The 18,609-nt window shown below is 42.9% G+C and overlaps 1 long non-coding RNA gene across 2 annotated transcripts in view; it reads right to left on the bottom strand.

Annotated features, from left to right (window-relative positions):
- The window catches only part of LOC116738032, an 86,043-nt gene extending 67,807 nt beyond the window's left edge, over positions 1 to 18,236 (bottom strand). For both annotated transcript variants that reach the window (XR_004343560.1, XR_004343561.1), the window contains exons 1-2: positions 18,139 to 18,236; positions 4,587 to 4,755 (exon numbers count right to left, since the gene is read on the bottom strand). This is a non-coding gene — a long non-coding RNA (uncharacterized LOC116738032). The remainder of the gene's footprint in view (positions 1 to 4,586; positions 4,756 to 18,138) is intronic.
- Positions 18,237 to 18,609: the final 373 nt, after the last annotated feature.

The raw sequence follows: 18,609 nt of genomic DNA, 5'->3' as shown, positions 1-18,609 counted from the left end.
TGGCCTAGCTGCCAAGCGCCCCGGACCCAGGAGTAGGTGGAGCGAGGTTGGGGGTGGTGGCTGTGCAACGCTGACTCCCTCCAACCCACTGCGTGCAGGACCCCAGGCAGAGCACAGAGGGGATACACAGCAACCCTGGCATTGCCCCCAGGAAGCTTACAGCCTAGACTCTTTGGGATCTGAGCCCCCAAAATCTTACCTTATCTTTTAAATTATCTTAAATGGCGGGGCGCCTGGGTGGCTTAGTCGGTTAAGTGTCGGACTCTTGACTTGGGCTCTGGTTGTGATCTCACGGTTTGTGCGTTTGAGCCCTGCATCAGGCTCTCTGCTGTCCGTGTGGAGCCTGCTTTGGATCCTCTGTCCACTCCCCCTCCCTCCACACCCCCCTCCCCAGCTCTCTCTTTCAAAATAAATAAACATTTCAAAAATAAATAAATTGTCTTTTTTTTAAATTTTTTTTTTTCAACGTTTATTCATTCCTGGGACAGAGAGAGACAGAGCATGAACGGGGGAGGGGCAGAGAGAGAGGGAGACACAGAATCGGAAACAGGCTCCAGGCTCCGAGCCATCAGCCCAGAGCCCGACGCGGGGCTCGAACTCACGGACCGCGAGATCGTGACCTGGCTGAAGTCAGACGCTTAACCGACTGCGCCACCCAGGCGCCCCTTTTTTTTTTTTTTTTTTTTAATTTTTTTTTTTAAATAAATTGTCTTAAATGGCCTTTAAAAATTTTTTTTTTTATCGTGTATCTGGTACACAGGGGACTGTATTCCCTGCTCTGTCACCGACTATGATCCCGAGTTACTTCTCATCACTCCAACAAATCATGAATGCCTGGGGGCTGGAGTCCCGTGTCGGCCCCTGATGTCCCCCACAGGGTAGTGCAGTGCTTGGGAGGCTTCAATAAATATTCCTTGGAAGAGTCAATACCACACAGCAAGGTGCCACTTTTCCCCCCTCTATTGTAAAAATAAGGCAAGAGAAAAGCATTTATTGTACTAAATTATTTGTAGCAGCGTATTTAACTCTAAAGAAATCAGCAAGCCCCTATTACTCTAGGCCTATGGCCAGGTCTTTAAAATATCTTTGTTATAGTAATATTTTTCTAACCATATTTTCTATAATAAGATTTGACCTTAATTTGTTCTTTTACCACAATTCAAGTCAACCAATTATAGGGCTAGAAGTAGCCAATCAAAGGAACTCAAGAAATCAAGACCATCTACGCTAAAATTCCATTCTTAGATGTTAATAGATGCTACCCCCCCCCCACACACACACACACCACGGGTTGAGGTGTGGGAGGACTGTATAGATCAATGTACAATTTTACTTATTCCCGTTGGTGATTCACAATGTGCCTTAGCATATCTGAGAAGTCCCAAAGGAAAGACTGCACTTAGCAGTTCTCAATTTATTGCAGCAAAACACCAATGAAGGCACAGACAAGCCAGCTGCTGCATTTGGAACGCCAGCTTGAGAAACCGATCTGGCATGTCCTCCTCTTTAGAGAGACAGGGAACTAGAGAGAGCGCAGGACCATGTGCAGCCTTGGGGATCAAATAAGCGGACACCGGACACTAGATTCCAATGCTACCACCTCGGAGTTACTATCTGACACAGGCAAATAAAAAAATTCTTGCGTCCTCTTCCAACAAGAATTGGTTCAGCACCTACCCTGTTCCCGGCACTGTCCTCGTCACTTGGGATATATCAGTAAACATGAAACGACCCAAATCTATACTACAAAGTAGGGACAGAAATATCTAGGGAGATACATTGGGGGAGACAGTTTTGAAACACCTGTCATGATGTTAATTAACGTTTAGTAGCTGGTATCCTGATGGGGAAACTTGGTTGAAAGAATGACCTACAATGAGGAAGAATCTGAAAGAAGAGGTGTGAGGGCCAAAAGAAAGGATAATAGAAAAGCAAATGTGACTTTAAAGAAAAAGTAGAAGAAAGTGACTCCTCCAGACTGAACTGTTTTCCTGAATATTCAAGACCAAATTTTCAACTAACTCCTAAACAGCTCTACCCTAAGCTCCTCAAGGATCCAACCCTGACTCCCCAAACCAAACGTCTCACTTTTTTTTAATGTTTATTCATTTTTGAGAGACAGAGAGACAGAGTGCAAGCAGGGGAGGGACAGAGAGAGAGGGAGACACAGAATCCGAATCAGGCTCCAGGCTCCCAGCCGTCAGCACAGAGCCCGATGTGGAGCTCAAACCCACCAACTGGGCTCATGATCTGAGCCGGAAGTCGGACACTTAACCGACTGGGCCACCCAGACGCCCCCAAACGTCTCACTCTCTTAAAGCTACTTCTTCCTTTTCTGTTACCCACCAAGTTAAACAGCATTACAGTGAAATGAGTTGCTCCAGCATTCAGCTCTGTGTTTGTTCTCCCGACTGTCCCCGGGCTTGCACCAGCCAGAAGACGAAAGGGAATTAAAATCGGTGACTCGGGAACCGCTTTGGAAACCGGTCTGGCAATGCCTGCTAAGCACAGCATTAATATATGTGGAAATGAATGAAGACCAACCAAATGGGAAAAGCCAAAGGCTATTTATTCAGAGTTAGCTATAGCAAGGGAGTCAGCCACTACCACTTGTGCCTCGGTAGAGACTCAGGAAGGTGGGAAAGCTTTACAACGGAAAAAAAAAAAAAAAGGAAGGTTGCAGGTACACCGGGAGAGGAAGCTGGCGACACGAGGGAGCTAGAGGCAGGCTAATTAGAAGCGGGGCACCTGTGTGATTGGTTAGGGGCGCCTATTTGGCTTTCTCTGGTTGGTCCTACTTGGAAGCCAGAACAAAAATCAGGGAAGCTGTCAGTTACCTATCAAGTCCTGATCACCTGGGGTCAATTTTTACAGCAGTTGTTACTTAGATTCCTGGAGGGTTACTAAAGATGGCAGGCTGGCTTCTGGCAAGCCTGGCTTCCGGCTTTCTGAGCTGTTTATTGCAGATAGGGAGATGGATCTGTGGGCAAGTTGCTGCAGGTTATGGGTCTGAGTGCTGTTTTTGTGTATGATCCGGACATTTTCCGTCTGTATATTCGGTCTGTCACATATGACTCAGAAATTCTACCCCTAGGTATTTACCCAAGAGAAACTAAAACGCAAGCCCTCAGAAAAACTTACCCCCATGTTTACAGCACATGACTCACAATCGTCTTAAAAATGGAAGCAATCGGAACGCCCATCAACTGATGAATGGATAACCAAAATGTAGTATGTCCACAAAACAGAGTATTATTCAGCGATAAAAAAGACTGAATTATCGACACCATGCGACACCACGGATGTACTGAGAAAACATCATGCTAAGGGCCGGAAACCAGACACAGAAGGCTGCATATTAGATGATTTCACTTACATGAAATGTCCAGAATAGGCAAATCCATAGAGATGGAAAATAGATTCGTGGTTGCCAAGAGCTTGGAGGGACAGAATAGGGAGTGACTGCTAATGGACACAGGGTTTCTTTGGGGGTGATGAAAACACTCTGAAATTAGATAATGGTGATGATTGCACAACTCTGTGAATAGACTAAAAACCATTGAATGTGTGCTTTAAAGGGATGAATTCTACAGTATGCAATTATATCTCAATAAAGCTGTTAATTTTTTAAAGTCTGTGACATGTGTCTATGTTCCATTGTTCCCCAAAGTCTTTCGTTAGTTTTGCCAAATGTGTATTAGGTAAAGTGCCTTAAAATTCAATAAGCCCCCATTGCCTTTCCTGCCCTTGTCTTAAATTTTTTTTTTCAACGTTTTTTATTTATTTTTGGGACAGAGAGAAACAGAGCATGAACGGGTGAGGGGCAGAGAGAGAGGGAGACACAGAATCGGAAACAGGCTCCAGGCTCCGAGCCATCAGCCCAGAGCCTGACGCGGGGCTCGAACTCACAGACCGCGAGATCGTGACCTGGCTGAAGTTGGACGCTTAACCGACTGCGCCACCCAGGCGCCCCTTCCTGCCCTTGTCTTAAAAGCAGTCCAGTTGGAGGAGTTATTAGCTAGATTCCAGAAACCAACTTTTTGCCCACGGTCCTAGAAATACCTCACATGTTTAGGATAAAGAAATAAAGGCACAGAAAGCCTTCCTGAAGTGAAACAACAACAACAACAACACAGGAATATGAGGAAAGAAAGGATTCAATCATAAACTGTGATAATTTATCAAGAATGTGGGTAAATCCTGAAAATTTTCTAAATAAAGTAATGAGTCCGTTAGAGATGCAGAGATAAAAGGATGAGGTCAGAGGCAATGCCAACCATCTCCAAATTCGAGATTAGCGTTCAAAGCACTTGTGTGCCAAATTGCCATAAACTTCAAACTAATTCCACCCCATTAATTTCCAAGTGCTCTGAGCTACACTGACTCTAAGAGACGGACTTCTGCTGGCAGCAGACCCAGCTGGACTCAATTACATGTTTCGTTTTCATTTTCCCTTTTTTGTTGCCACCAGTATTTTCTTTCAAAAAAAAAAAGAGGAGGGAGCCTTCTGATCAGTTATCTTCAGAGGCTTTTTTTAACCTACGGTGCTGCGATTCCGGCTGCCCATAGTGTCTGTTCTCACTTACGGCAGAGTTCCAGCGTCCATCCGCGGCAATGTTCGTCTGCAAATAGAAACAGGGAAAGTGGACCACGTTGTAAGGGGCTCTGCCAGTCAGGATCCTGGAGAGGGGCTCTGGAAGTTTCAGTGGAACCAACATACAGCATCTGTGTCCTTCCGGGAGCTTACTGACGAAGCTAGAAATGAAAACAAGAGTGAAAACATACCAGAACAAAAAACAGAATAGAACGTCTACAGTATACTAAGTGATAATAACAGCGCTAGGTAGTGAGGCATTTAATATATTATATTGTCAAAAATAGAAGTAATTACCATACTTATTATAATATGACAACTGTATTTAGTGAACACTTGCTATGTGCCAGGCACTGTTCAAAGTACTTTCTAAATGCTAATTCCTTTAGCCTGTGAAGTACATATTTTATTATTCCCACTGTGCAGATAAGAAAATGAAGGTTCACCGAGTTTATGCAACGGGCCAGAGTCACAGAACTCACTCACAGCTTTTTTCACAATATCTGCTGCAGTTGCCAAAGCTCATTTCCATTTGCCTTGCTGGAGACATTATCAAATGGGCACATTAACTGCAGTTTTGTTTTGTTTTGTTTCGTTTTTGGTTCCAAAGGCAAGCTCTTGCAATGTAGAAGTGGTTTATCTAACTAATAATATTTAATCAGAAAGCTCTGAAGCTCTAGAAACTGGAAAAAAAAAAAAAAGAACCTAATCAGGTAGATTAGACAAACATGTATTTAGAGGATGTCTCCATTCATTCATTCATTCATTCACTTATTCAGTACACAATTATTGGGTCCCTAAAACATAGCACCAAGAGAAATAGGCAGAAGGTATCATGATGAAAATGACAGTCCAGTGGGGAGACGAATTGAACTTTTAAACAGATATTCCCAAAACTTAATTGTTTCAAAAAAATTAACACTTAACATATATAACACGTGAACAATATTTCCACACATGTATTGAAAATTTAGTATTTGAAAAGGAGGAGGAGCTCTACATGTTTCCTGACTATTCACCTACTATCGTCAAAACACATTCCACATTTTAGACCGAAGGGTACATGTTACGTGTTGAACATCCGCTTCGGGCCGGGACCTGTTCTAAGCTCGTTACGCATTTCAGCCCATCCTCCCAACCAGATGAAGTAGGTCCTACAATCATCTCCATTTTATAAGAGAAGAAACCAAGGCACAGAGAGGTTAAGCAGCTTACCCAAGGTCACACAACTAGTAGCATAGAGTCAGCATTCTTGTCCAACTGAATGTGAGAAAATGCGTTACGAAAGAATGCAAGTTGACACGCAAGGTTCAGAAAGAGATGTGCTTGAACCCTCCGGAACAGTCAGGGATGGCTTCCAAGAGGAGACCGCATCCTGCTCTTTCAAGATCTTTGGGCATCTGTTTCAGATGCTCTTAAACAGTCCGCTTGGAGGGAAAATGGATGAAGGCACAAATCTGATCGTGATATTCACGAGTCCAGGACTTGTAGCTAGTCCAAAGACTCTCCATAGTTTCAGCTTAATTAGAGAGAATTTTGGATGAAACTGTAATCTGCTGTCTCACGTGACATTTTTATCGCCTGCTTAACATTTCAAATGAAACGTTTTACTGCATTTGATGTTAGTTAAACACTTAAAGTGTACTCTTCATGGTTACAATTCGCAGTGTGTTCTGACTATATTAAGCAAATATTTAAGAAACATTTGGACTGTTTTTCCATTTTTAAGTATTTAATCTGTAATAAACATATAGTATGTTAAAAATACATTTCTTGTACAGTATGTGTTAAGTGTTGAGAATATATTTTTGAACTGCCTTATTTGAGCCCGTCAGACTTTCCATTACAACCCCCTAATTTAAGGGGGTTTTAAACCAACCATAAAAATCTCTTCATGCTGATATTTCAGGTAAAATATCTCTCCTTCCAGAAGTCTTTTTTTAGTAGTTGGTGGGTTGTTTTTTACTATTGACACATTTAAAGAAAAGTTGACTTGAGGGGCCTGGGTGGCTCAGTCGGTTAAGCGTCCAACTCTTGATTTTGGCTCAGGTCATGATCTCACGGTTTGTGGTGGAGCCCCCCCCCCCCCCCGTCGGGCTCTGCACTGACAGCACAGAGCCCGCTTGGAATTCTCTCTTTTCCTCTTTCTCTGCCCCTCCTTCACCCATGCTTTTTCTCTGTCTCTCCCCCGCCTCTCAAAATAAATATTTTTTTTTTAAAAAAAAGAAAAGCTGACTTTACAAAATTGGGTATAAAGCAAAGATCCTTCTTGTAGGATTTTAGTGTGATCTTCTCTTATGCTTTTTAATAATCCATATATTAAAGGCATATCCTTAAAAATCATAGATCTGAGGTGCCAGGGCGGTTCAGTTGGTTAAGCATCTGACTCTTGATTTTGGCTCATGGAATGATCTCATGGTTTGTAGGATCAAGCCCCATGTCGGACTCTTCACTGACAGCATGCAGCCTGCTTGGGATTCTCTCGCCCTCTCTCTCTGCCCTTCCCCCATAGAAGCGCTCTCGCTCGCTCTCTCTCTCTCTCTCTCTCTCTCAAAATAAATAAATAAACATTTTTTTAAAAATCATAGATTGGGGCAACTGGGTGGCTCAGTCAGTTAAGTGTCCGACTTTGGCTCAAGTCATGATCTCATAGTTAGTGAGTTCGAGCCCCACATCAGGTTTTCTGCTGTCAGCCCAGAGCCCACTTTAGAACCTCTGTCTCCCTCTCTCTCTGTCCCTCCCCCACTCACATTCTGTGTGTGTGTGTGTGTGTGTGTGTGTGTGTGTGTGTGTATGTGTGTGTGTCAGTCCGTCTGTCTCTCAAAAATAAATAAACATTTAAAAAAAATCATAGACCTTACCCCAATACTTTGGAGAGAAAATGAAACATGGCTGAGATACTAATATCTGTATATTTCCAGACTATATTAAATTTCAGAATCCAGGGTGTGAAATAAGACTGTGGACACTTCGCCCAGATTCCTAGAAAACTTCTTAAGCATACAATAATGTAGCCACTTTAGCATATTACAGTTCACACTTGGATCTCACATCCTTCCTCTTGCATGCCCTTCAGGAAACTGAGAGGAAGAAGACTTTTGTCAAATTCCCACCAATCTACAGACAGGCAGGCGAAGTTCTGGGAGAAGTGGAGTGATTTGCACTGAGTGTGGCGCCTGCTTAAGATTCTTGCTCTCCCTCTGCCTCTCTCCTCTGCTCACATGCACTCTCACTCTCTCTCCCTAAAAATAAAAATAAAATAAAAGATAAAAAAAAATTTAAAGCATTGGACTTTGAGTAAAGCAGATTATCCTTCGAAAAAAAAAAAAAAAAGAAGTTAGTGCTTTGCCCCAAATCACACAGCCAGTTATTAGTGACGCTGAGGCTTGAACTCAGATCCCTTTGATTCCTCCATGTTACTTATGCCCATGGGTTGCCAAAGATTGGACCCATACATGACTTGGTGTTTCCATGTAATTATTACTTCTTGTATCTGTTGAAGACCTTAAAGAGTTCAATCCCCTGTACAGCTAAATAACTGGATTTGTTTTTTCTAATGTTACTTTTCATTTTAAGAATCGAGGCCATACCAATGAGCCAATTCAAGAAATGTTTCTCTTCCTCGTTCAAGTCATCAAGACTATGACCTAAAGAAAAGAGGCGTTCATCACATCACACTGGAATATTGTAGCTAACTGTGTTACAGAAAGGCTTGAGAATCTGTGTCTCCATCCCACTTGGTTCTAGGTTCTTTGAAAGCCAGGGCTTGTCTTCGTTGTCTTTGTGTCTTTCTGTCTCCTGTCCTTACCTGCCCAAAGACTAGTACGGTGCCTGGCATATCACAGGGGTTCGATAACGTCTGCCAATGGGAGGAATCTACAGAACTTCCCAAAGACAGCTTGTATTTGTGCGATCTCATGGAATGTTCGAGATGATGGACACCTCAATTACCCATACCAGCATTTCTCAAAGTGACTTCCTTATTTCATAAGTTCCACCAGACTACACGACAAAACAATGCCATGAACAGATATGTTTGTGAAATGCTCCCTCCCCACAAAACTAATGCCATAGAGCTTACCGAGAAGACTCTTTAGAGCATTATTTTCTTCTTTGGAGCAGAGTGACTGTCAGGAGACAGTGGCCTCTGCTGTCACCAAGGAGTCCCACCCTACTGGCCAGGTGGAGACCAGTTCTGTCCACTGCACTGGTAGTATGGTAATGTCTAGCTTTTCCTAGGCTCAGAACTCTTCGGCCCTTGCCCTAAGCAATCCCAACTCTTACCAGTAACTAAAGTGATACTTTGGCCTATCTATGTCAAATTCCTCATTTTTTTTTATTTCTCCATTTGTGCAGAACATAAAAGGGGGTGAGAAATGCTATTTATTTTTGGTACCCATAAGTTCCAACAGAGAAAATTACCTGAAGTCCTCAGCCGTCAATTGCTTTTCTTTCAAACCCATCTTCCTTCCAAGTGTACCAAAAATATCCTCAGGCCTTCAGAGTAATTATATTTATGATCATTCATTTTTTCATTAGTCTAGAGCAAATATTGTGGGAACCGAAGAAAGACGATGTTCCAAAGTCAACCTCAGGTTTGGAGTTGCGCGAAAGAACCACAGATGGAATTGGAATCAACTGAACCCTGGATACTCTCTCTCAGAAGAGCTCTGCACAGGAACCACATATTATACTGTCTCAATATACAGCCTGAGGAAGTTAGGTGGGCTGGTCCCCAAATCATACCTATGAGACTTTAGCCACAGAGGCAAGGAACAACGCTCCAGGACCCAAAAGGAGAAAGCAAGATTCAGCAGAGGCATCGACAACCGGGTGGAATATTTGAATGTTGATTCCTAATTCAGACATAATGTCAAATAGTAAAAATGTCCTGACTTAATTAACTGGCTCAAAAAATATTTACCGAGTGCCTGTTATACGCCAAGCACTGCTAGAAGCATTATAGATGGGGCAGCGAGCTCAGAAGACAAAAACCCCTGCCTTCGTTCGTGAAGCTTAAAATCCAATGGAAAGAGATCTGTAATAAAAAATAACTGAGGTATGCAGAATGTGAGAAAGTTGACATCCTGCAAGAAAAATAAAACAGGGAAGGAAGATAGCAAATGCAGGGGTATTGGGTAGGGAGGAGACTGCTATTTTCAATGGGTAACTAGGAGAAACCCAACTGAAAACCTGACATTTGCACACACACGTGAAGGAGATGCCAGTAACTGGATTAGAAAGCATTCTCTAAATCGGGACAAGGAAATACAGATGGCATAAGAAGGGGTATTCTTGGCATGTTTGGTAAGTAGAAGGGAGATACCTTAGTCAGCTTGGACTGCCATAACAAAATGTCATAGATGGGGTGCCTTAAACAATAGAACAAATGTATTTTCCCACAATTTGGGAGGCTGGGAGCCCAAGATCAAGGTGCAGCAGATTTGGTTTCTGGTGAGCTTCCTTCCTGGCTTGCAGACGGCCCCTTCTCACTGTGTCTGCACATGGCCTCTAGGGGCAAGAGCAGAAGCTCTCTGGTGTCTCTTCTTATAAAGACACCAATCCCATCACAAGGGACCTCATCTAAACTGATTACCTCCCGAAGCCCTCACCTCCATACACTGTCTCACTGGGAGACTGGGGGTTCAAGCATTTGAATTTTGGACAATGAAATCTGGCTGCTAGCTGGGAACTAGTGCACCTAGAGCTGGAGATGACAGTCACTACAGTCACCCCGTCAAATTGTCCTCAACTTCTTGCCCATCTCACTACATGTTGACTCATAGGGCCTCCGCCCTGAATATACACAGCTCTCCCCTTCCTCAGTGGCTAGAAAAAAATCACAGAACCATGTTCCCTGAACATATTAATGCCTAGCCCAATTCCCTGGGCATTACAGTCCACTCTCCCACCCTCCAAGACAACTTTGGCCTATCTTCTCCTTTCTCCTCCAAACCCTAACAACTTCCTCCCTCCCTCTTTAGCTTGCTATTTCATGGATAAAATAAAAGCAGTCAGAAGAATATTCATACATATACTCTCTTATCCACCCAAACCATCATTTGCCATCACGGACGGACTGTGTCAGGCCAGCCTCTCCTCCTGAATCCCAGACCTCATGTTCTAGAGCTCAAGTACATCATTAGCAACTCTTCTTTCTCTCTCCCACTCCATCAAGTTCCCATCTTGATTGGATGGTACCCATCAGCTTTCAAATTCCTCCACAGCCTTCCTTTATCTAATTAAAATAAAACCCTCTTGAATTTACTTTCTTTTCAAGCTTTGACCCCATTTCTCTGCTCACCTTTAGAGCTAAACCCCTGAAAAGAGGTGTCTACCCTCACTCTTTCTAGTTCCACTACCCCTATTAGCTTGTCCTTTTTGTGACCACTCCCAGTATCTCTTACTTATAATTCATATACAGTAAAATTCACTCTTTTTGAAGTACCTTTCTCTGAGTTTTAACATACGGACACAATTGTGTAACTGCTACCACATTAAGATATAAAACAGCTCTGTTGCCCCCAAAGATTACCTCGTTCTCTTTTGAGGTCCCATGTACCCCATGCCTAGGGTGGCAACCAGTGACGTGTCCCTTTAGATCTGTCATATAAATCAAATCATACCATCTGTAGCCTTTTGAGTCTGTCTTCATTGTCTTCAATCCACTTTCACCCCTATGCCTTCTCCAAAGCTATCTTGTTAAAGTGATATCAGTGCCTTTATATCTGATGTTTAAATCTCAGTGCTGATCTCACTTGCTCATCTTCCAGAAACATCTTCCTGGCCTGTCTTCCCGGACTCTACACATGTGTGATTCCTCCTCCTTCACCATTGCTGCCTGCTCATCTCCCCAACTTCTTCATTTTGGAGAGCACTAGACCTCATTCAAAGTTGTTTTTCTCTTCTCTACCTACATCCAGACTCGTAGCTTTAATCTATATTTGATGACACCAAAATTTATATCTCTAGTTTAGACCTTCTCCAACTCTAGATGACCGATCCAACTGCCCACTCAACATGTACCTCTATCTCCTATTTATCTATCCATCCATCCATCCATCCATCCATCCATCCATCCATCCATCATCTCCAAGAATTAGCATTTCCATAACTGAGGCCCTGATGTTACCTCTCCCTCTCTACTCCCCACTTCTTTTCCCAGCTTTTTTCTTCTCACCTACTGTCAACTCCATTCTTCCAGTTTGCAAGCCTTGAATTCATCCCTGACTCCTCTCTTTCTTTCCCACACCAGGACCAGTTCTACAGACTTTATCTTCACAATATACCTCTGCATTTTTTAATGACCTTCATATATACTTGAAAATCCTGCTACTAATGTTTAAATGGCCATTCATTTTAATGGGAAAATTATGATGCATTGCATCCCAACCCAAGATACCAAGCAATTTTTACAGATCAAAAAATACCTCGGTGAAAAAACTGAAAAAAAAATAAATAAAAATTAAATTAAAATGTTTATATAAGCAATACAGAGTAATTTGAAAGTAAACAAATATAGTTGTAGATGAAGTGTAAAACAAGGATAGCTTATTGAACTCTTTGTAGGGGGAAATGAAGTCTTGATAGTTTATGGGGAAGGCGGATGAGGTGCTGGGGATCATTCTTTAGGAAGTGCACTCTTAGAAGCACTATTTTATTCATTAATTTTTCAACTTTCCCTTGAACTTACACTTCAGCTAAAAAATAAACTTACAGAATAGAGGAACACTTTTAAGGCAGAATAAAGAATAAATGTCTTAGAAACACTTGTAAATAGAACATGCACACAACCTTTTATGTATGAGCTCTCCGTCCCATTCACAACATGGTTTGGGTGTCTGTGGCCATGAACTATAGTTCTAACTTTTCCATATGATCTTCTCTGACTAGAGATTATTGGGTTGAGTACATCACTGAGCATGCCTTTGCCTGAGATGCGATGTAGCAGCATCACTATTTAACACATGTTTATTTGGTTTGTTTTCAAGTAAAAAAAAAAAAAAGATCAAAAAGAAGGAGTCAAGGGAATTAAGAGCACACTTATCTTGATGAGCACTGAGTAATATATGGAATTGTTGAGTCACTATATTATATGCCTAAAACACTGTATGTTCATATAATGCTGTATGTTAGCTACCACACTGGAATTCAAAGTTTTAAAAAAGGAGTCACGTAAAAAATGGAATTCTTCATCAAGAGCTTTTATGGTAAAAAGTGGTAAGCTGAATAGTCATATTCAAGATGAGACTGAATATCCAGAGTCCAACCCCTTCCCATTGCCTCCTTTGCTGACACCATTATCTCTCACCTGTATTGTTATCATGGTCTCTGCTCAGCACATAGATACATCATGTCCTCCACTCTGAACCCTCTGAGGGACCCACCTCACCCAGTACATGCCAATGTCCTTACAGTGAACTGCGAAGCCTACAGGACCTTGCCTCTAACATTTCTATGACTTATTCCAACTCTGCCTTCCTCACTCATGCCACCTGGCCCTCCTGGCCTCCTTGTAGCATCTCAAACACACCAAGTACACTTATACCACAGGCCATTTGCATTAACTATTCACTCATTGCTGATATGGCTCATTCCCTCATCTTCTCCCCATCTTTATTCAAATAATACCCCGTAATGAGGACATCTGCTATTATTTGAATGTGTATGTCCCCTCCTACACCACAAATTCATATGTTGAAATTTTAATGCCCATTTTGTGATGGCATTAGGAGGTGGGATTTGGGATTTGGGGAGGTGCTTAGGTCATGAGGGTGGAGTCCTCATAAATGGAATTGGCACTCATAAAACTGACCCCACGGAGTTCCTCAGTCCCTTCTGCCATGTGACGACACAAGAAGTCTGTGAGCAGGAAGAGGACCCTCCCCCAACCATGCCGGTACCTTGACCTCAGACCCACAGCCTCCAGAACAGCGAGAAATAAGCTTCTGTTGTTTAGAACATCCTGAATGAACAAAGACAACATCACTGACCATCCCATGCATAATTTTAGTAACCCCTCACCCCTAATACTCTATCTTCCTTCCCAGTCTCATTCTCCTCTACTGCGGAACTCATTGCGTAATATTCTACAGTATTGATTCAATACTTCCAGCTAGATTGTGAGCTCTTCAGCTTTTGTCTGTCCTGTTACCTGCTATGTTAGTATCGATCAGCGACATTCTCCATCCACAGCTCTGCGGCTCACCGTGCTAATGACATCACGGGCCGGATTGTCCAAGACTCTGACACCTTCCTCTAGAGAAATTGTGTCTTGCTTAGAGCAAATGCTCCTTAGCTCAGCGCCTTCTTCGACCCCATCCATGTTTCCTATCTGCTTCCACTTACGCTGCTTTTCTCTTCCCCGTTTTACCTTTTTTTTAATGTTTTCCGGTGAGTTTTGAGGAAAAGGATAGGGGCACAAATGCTCTTTTATCTACTGAATTTAAAGCAGCCATATCTCTATTTTAAAAGTATGTACATGGATTTTATATCTGAGCCTCAATAAGAAGTAATAGGTAAATCTCTGGATATGTGGCTGATTATAATATAATATCGTAGATTGATTTTCAAACTTCGTTATGCATCAGAATCACCTGGAAGCCTTGCTAAAACACAGACTTCTCAACCCACCTCCAAAGTTTCTGATTCAGTAGGCCTGGGATGGGACCTGAGAACTTGAATTTCTGACATATTCCCAGGCGATGCCAGTGCTATTGGTCTGGTGACCACACTTTGAAAAGCACTGTGATAAGAAACTATTTTCATTTTAGCTGTGACTAAAGGACTGAAAGTGGGGAGACATTGTAAAACATTCTAAGATCGGGGCACCTGGGTAGCTCAGTTGTTGAGCATCCAACTTCAGCTCAGGTCATGATCTCACGGTTTGTGAGTTCAAGCCCTGCATGGGGATCTGTGCTGACAGCTCAGAGCCTGGAGCCTGCTTTGGATTCTGTGTCTCCCTCTCTGCGCCTCGCCAGCTGTGCTCTGTCTCTCTCTCAAAAATAAATAAAAACATTCTAAATTTTTTAACAAAATAAAACATCCTAAGAAAAAAAACATTCTAAGAATTCATAAAATCTTTTAAGAATGATAGCAGGCCTACCATAACCAAAATGAACATGTACAATATTTCAGAGGGGCCAATGTCATGGAGATTCCCAGGCCCTCCTGACTTCCTCAGGATATGGATATAGTCCTGCTTCATGGTGAACCAGCCCTGTAACTCAGAAAAGTCGTGCTTATGGCCTTCATGCCTGTAGAATGACAATCTGAAACCATATGGTCTCAGTATAACTGTATATATAGATGCGTGTGTTCATGCACTTTTTCAAACCCTTTTGCTAAATACACGATTATTTTAAAGCAATTGTGCAATGAGATAGCCAACTAATGAACATAAGACAAGTGCCAGGTAGGTAAACTTGCACGCTTCGGGGTAAATGCTCAGATTTTCATGCTCCTCCTCCCCAGTTCTTTGGTTTCCCACCTCTCCATCTAGCTGGATGCCAGAAGAAACTCTACAAAAGTATGAAATCAAGAGAGGAGTATCTGAGCTGCGCATCATCCCTCCTTGCTGGCTCCCACTAACCTCTGGTTTAAGGGAAGTTCATACTTCCCGGTTTGAGGTCATTTTAATTCTAACCCCTGGCCTCTGCCCTCAGTGCTTCTGCAGAGGAAATATCGGCTGCTCCTCTAAGGCGAGTGCCCCTGGAAGCTCAGCCATCTTCCCCTGCTGGGGGGCTCTCTCTCTGTGCTCTTGCTGGTATGGTGGACCCTCTGTCACCACTCACTGCCTCGTCCCTCTGGCTGGGTTCTTTGGGCTTGTCCATCCTGCAGCCTCTTTAACAGAGTGCCAGGCGCAGGTCTCCACGAACTTGTAAATTATCTCATTTCTTGCTACCTTCTTTGTTCCATGCAGGGTCACCTTGGAAAATGTAGATTCCTTCCATGTCACCTGCAGTCTTTGAGGAGAACTGAAGGTGCCATTGAAAATTCCCTGTCTGGCTTCTGCCAAACCCCGCTGTTGCTTGACTATGATCACCTTTTCTGTATGTTGGACACTAAAACTTCTCCCTTTGGAACTTCAGAAGCAAGCCCTCTCCCCTTTCAGCTTCTCTCAAGCTATCAGTGAAATGTCCAGCATGTTGCCCAACATAAGTGGCAATCCAGACTGTGAAGACGCCAGGTGACACTCAACAAGCCAGCAGCGTCTTCCTTCTAGCCGCCCGGGTCTCCCGGCACATTAGCAGAAGCTTCCCTTTCCTGTTTGAAACAAACTTACCTACGTATTCCTCCTTGTCTTCTCTGCACAATGGCTAAGGGCAAATAAAGCTCAGATACTCAGACTTGTTTTTTTTTTTTTTTTTCCCAATAAGTAAATGGAAATGTGGGAAAACTTAAAGGAAAAAAAAAAAAAACCTCTTCTCTCTCCATGAAACATAGGCTGACAAGACTCCTATCTGTGTGCTTTAAAAACTCCAGTAGGAAACTCAAGATCGAGCAATGAATTCTTTGTTCTAGTTGGTAGCCCAATCTCCCCAAAGCAATGAATGGCATTGATTCATTACACAGAAGGAATTGCTAGGCAACATAGTTTATGGGGAAGGAAAAATATCTTGTTTTAATATTTTTTGAAAATATTATCCCTACTTCTAGCATACTTGAAAAGGGGGAACAGCAAAATCCCAGAGAGACAGAAACAGAAAGTTTTAACTGTGGCTAATGCCAATGGGGAGGCACAGAAGATAAAGAAAATAGAGAATTAGGAGGGGTGACTGTAATGGATGAAAACTCTGGATAGTGGAATCCGGAGGGGAATCTGTACTCTTCTTGCCAAAAACAAACAAATAAACAAACAAACAACAACAAAAACAGAAACTAGAAGTCCCAAAAAATCTCCTCCCCTACAGCGTTAACAGAGTATACGGCACCTTGTAGATATGTTAGGATGAAGGACGGTACTAGGGGATGAGAAGCATCTCCCCAAGGAACCCACAGTGCTTGAACAGTGAATGGGTCCAGTCACAGAGAATAAATAATTAAGAAATTTCCAAGATCAGATAGAAGCTTAAAAATATGGAAACCTCTGGGGCCAAATGACTCCCTTCCCTCCTGTTGGGCTATGCAATTTATGAATATATGCACACATGCAATGGAAAAGGGACCTCATTGTGGTGGAAGGATTTCATCATCATATCTAGTCCATATACCCAAAGTTAATTCTGTATTTTCTCAGAACATGTTTCATCTTTTCACACATTCCAGTCTCTTTGGGGCATAGCAGACCCTCTCAGGTGAGACAGCAGGATGTTTCCTGGGCCTCTACAGGCATCGCCATAGATACGGAAGTAGCATGATGCATTTGAAACCAAGAAAATTTTCTTACCCACCTTCGAACTTCTAGTGCCCAGTTCGGGGTTCAGGAAACAGCAGGTACTCTGCAAATGCTTGGCGAAAAAAATCACATTATCTGGAAGCTATATAAAAAATAGCCTATCACGGGCTAAAGAAATAAACTCCTAGATTTTGAACATCTGAAGAAATTCCAGGATGCATCTGGAGATATCCAGCCACCTCATTTTAAGGACAAGAAAACTGAGGCCCAGAGAAATTAGAAGACTTGGCCAAGATCTCCCAGGAGAGAAGTGGATAGAATCAGGACTGGAACCCGAGCCTTTGACTCTTATTTCCTTTCTCTTTCTTTCTCTTTCACTTCACTGCTTTAAAATGTAGGTTTCCAGGTGCCTGGGTGGCTCAATAGGTTAAGCAGCCAACTCTTGATTTCAACTCAGGTCATGGTCTCCTGGTTCATGCATTCGAGCCCTGCATCAAGCTCTCCACTGACAGTGTAGAGCCTGCTTGGATTCTCTCTTTCTCTCTCCCTTTCTCTCTGCCCCTCCCTGCCTCTCTCTCTCTCTCTCTCTCTCTCTCTCTCTCTCTCTCTCAAATAAGTAAATTCATTTAAAAAGTTAAAATGGAGCTTTCATTATTATTCAGATATGGCCAGGCCAACAGATAAGGAGACAACTGCCATTGAAAAGATAATTTGCCAGGGCAAGAGATCCAAAGAGGAAGGGGCAGGCCATGGCTTGGAGTGGGGGAGTCAGGGGAGTCACACAGGTAAACACCAGGGTGGGTCAGGAGGCAGAGGGAACAGGAAAAAATGGTAAAGAGCCTTTGGTGTGGTTTCCACGGGTAAGACCAGGTAAGGCAGAGTCAGTGGGCTGGGGATTGGCTAATTTGAATCACTTGAGGGGGCTCTGGAGCACAGGGGCTGCCCCTGTTGTCTGATCCCTGGCCTTGGGGGGACAAGGTAGGGGGACAGTGACCCAGAGTGTGAGAGCCGGACAGAGGAGGTAGTAAGAAGTATGAGCTCTGGATCGGTCAGTGTGTGTATGTATGAAACGACACTCCCAGCTGAGATGTTTACCGTCTCTAAGAATTAGTTAACCCTGAGGGGGGCAATCCCTCCAGGATCAGCACGGCCTCAGATAGCAGAGCATCAAAATACAGAAATAAAAAGGTGTGCTGAACGTACTCACCACGCTGAGGTCGTAAGTCTTCGCTGCATTAAAAACTCTGCTTGGGCCTTGGTGGGTCTGTCTGCCTTCTCTTCAACACTGTGCAATAAAATAATGAGAAAAGCGGGCTTCCAAATGAAGTAAAGGATTCTGGATCCTCAGAGCTATGAAAAATGGCTTTTGGATCACAATCTAGACAATCTTTTTTGATTATTTATCTAAAACTAAAAGCAGGAAATGATTCATTTGATTCCTGCCAATCCTGGCGTATTGCCACCTTCGGCTCAGGAAGAGCCGGCTTCCCTTGGCAGCCCTAACTTGCAGGATGATGAATGAAGTTCTATGTTTGGTGCTAGCTAAAATTTTATAGGGGCTAAAAAAGCAATTTATACATGCTTCGGGAGGTGGCTATATTTTTTCTTTTTTAGATAGCTCTTAGTCACAGCAGGGTACTTAATATACATATATCATATCGAGTGGCCATTTTACAGG

The sequence above is a fragment of the Lynx canadensis genome, chromosome B1, assembly GCF_007474595.2.
Source record: "Lynx canadensis isolate LIC74 chromosome B1, mLynCan4.pri.v2, whole genome shotgun sequence".
Classification (NCBI taxonomy): Eukaryota; Metazoa; Chordata; class Mammalia; order Carnivora; family Felidae; genus Lynx; species Lynx canadensis.
The sequence above is the reverse complement of the archived record's forward strand: the minus strand, read 5'-3'. Positions and strand labels throughout refer to the sequence as shown.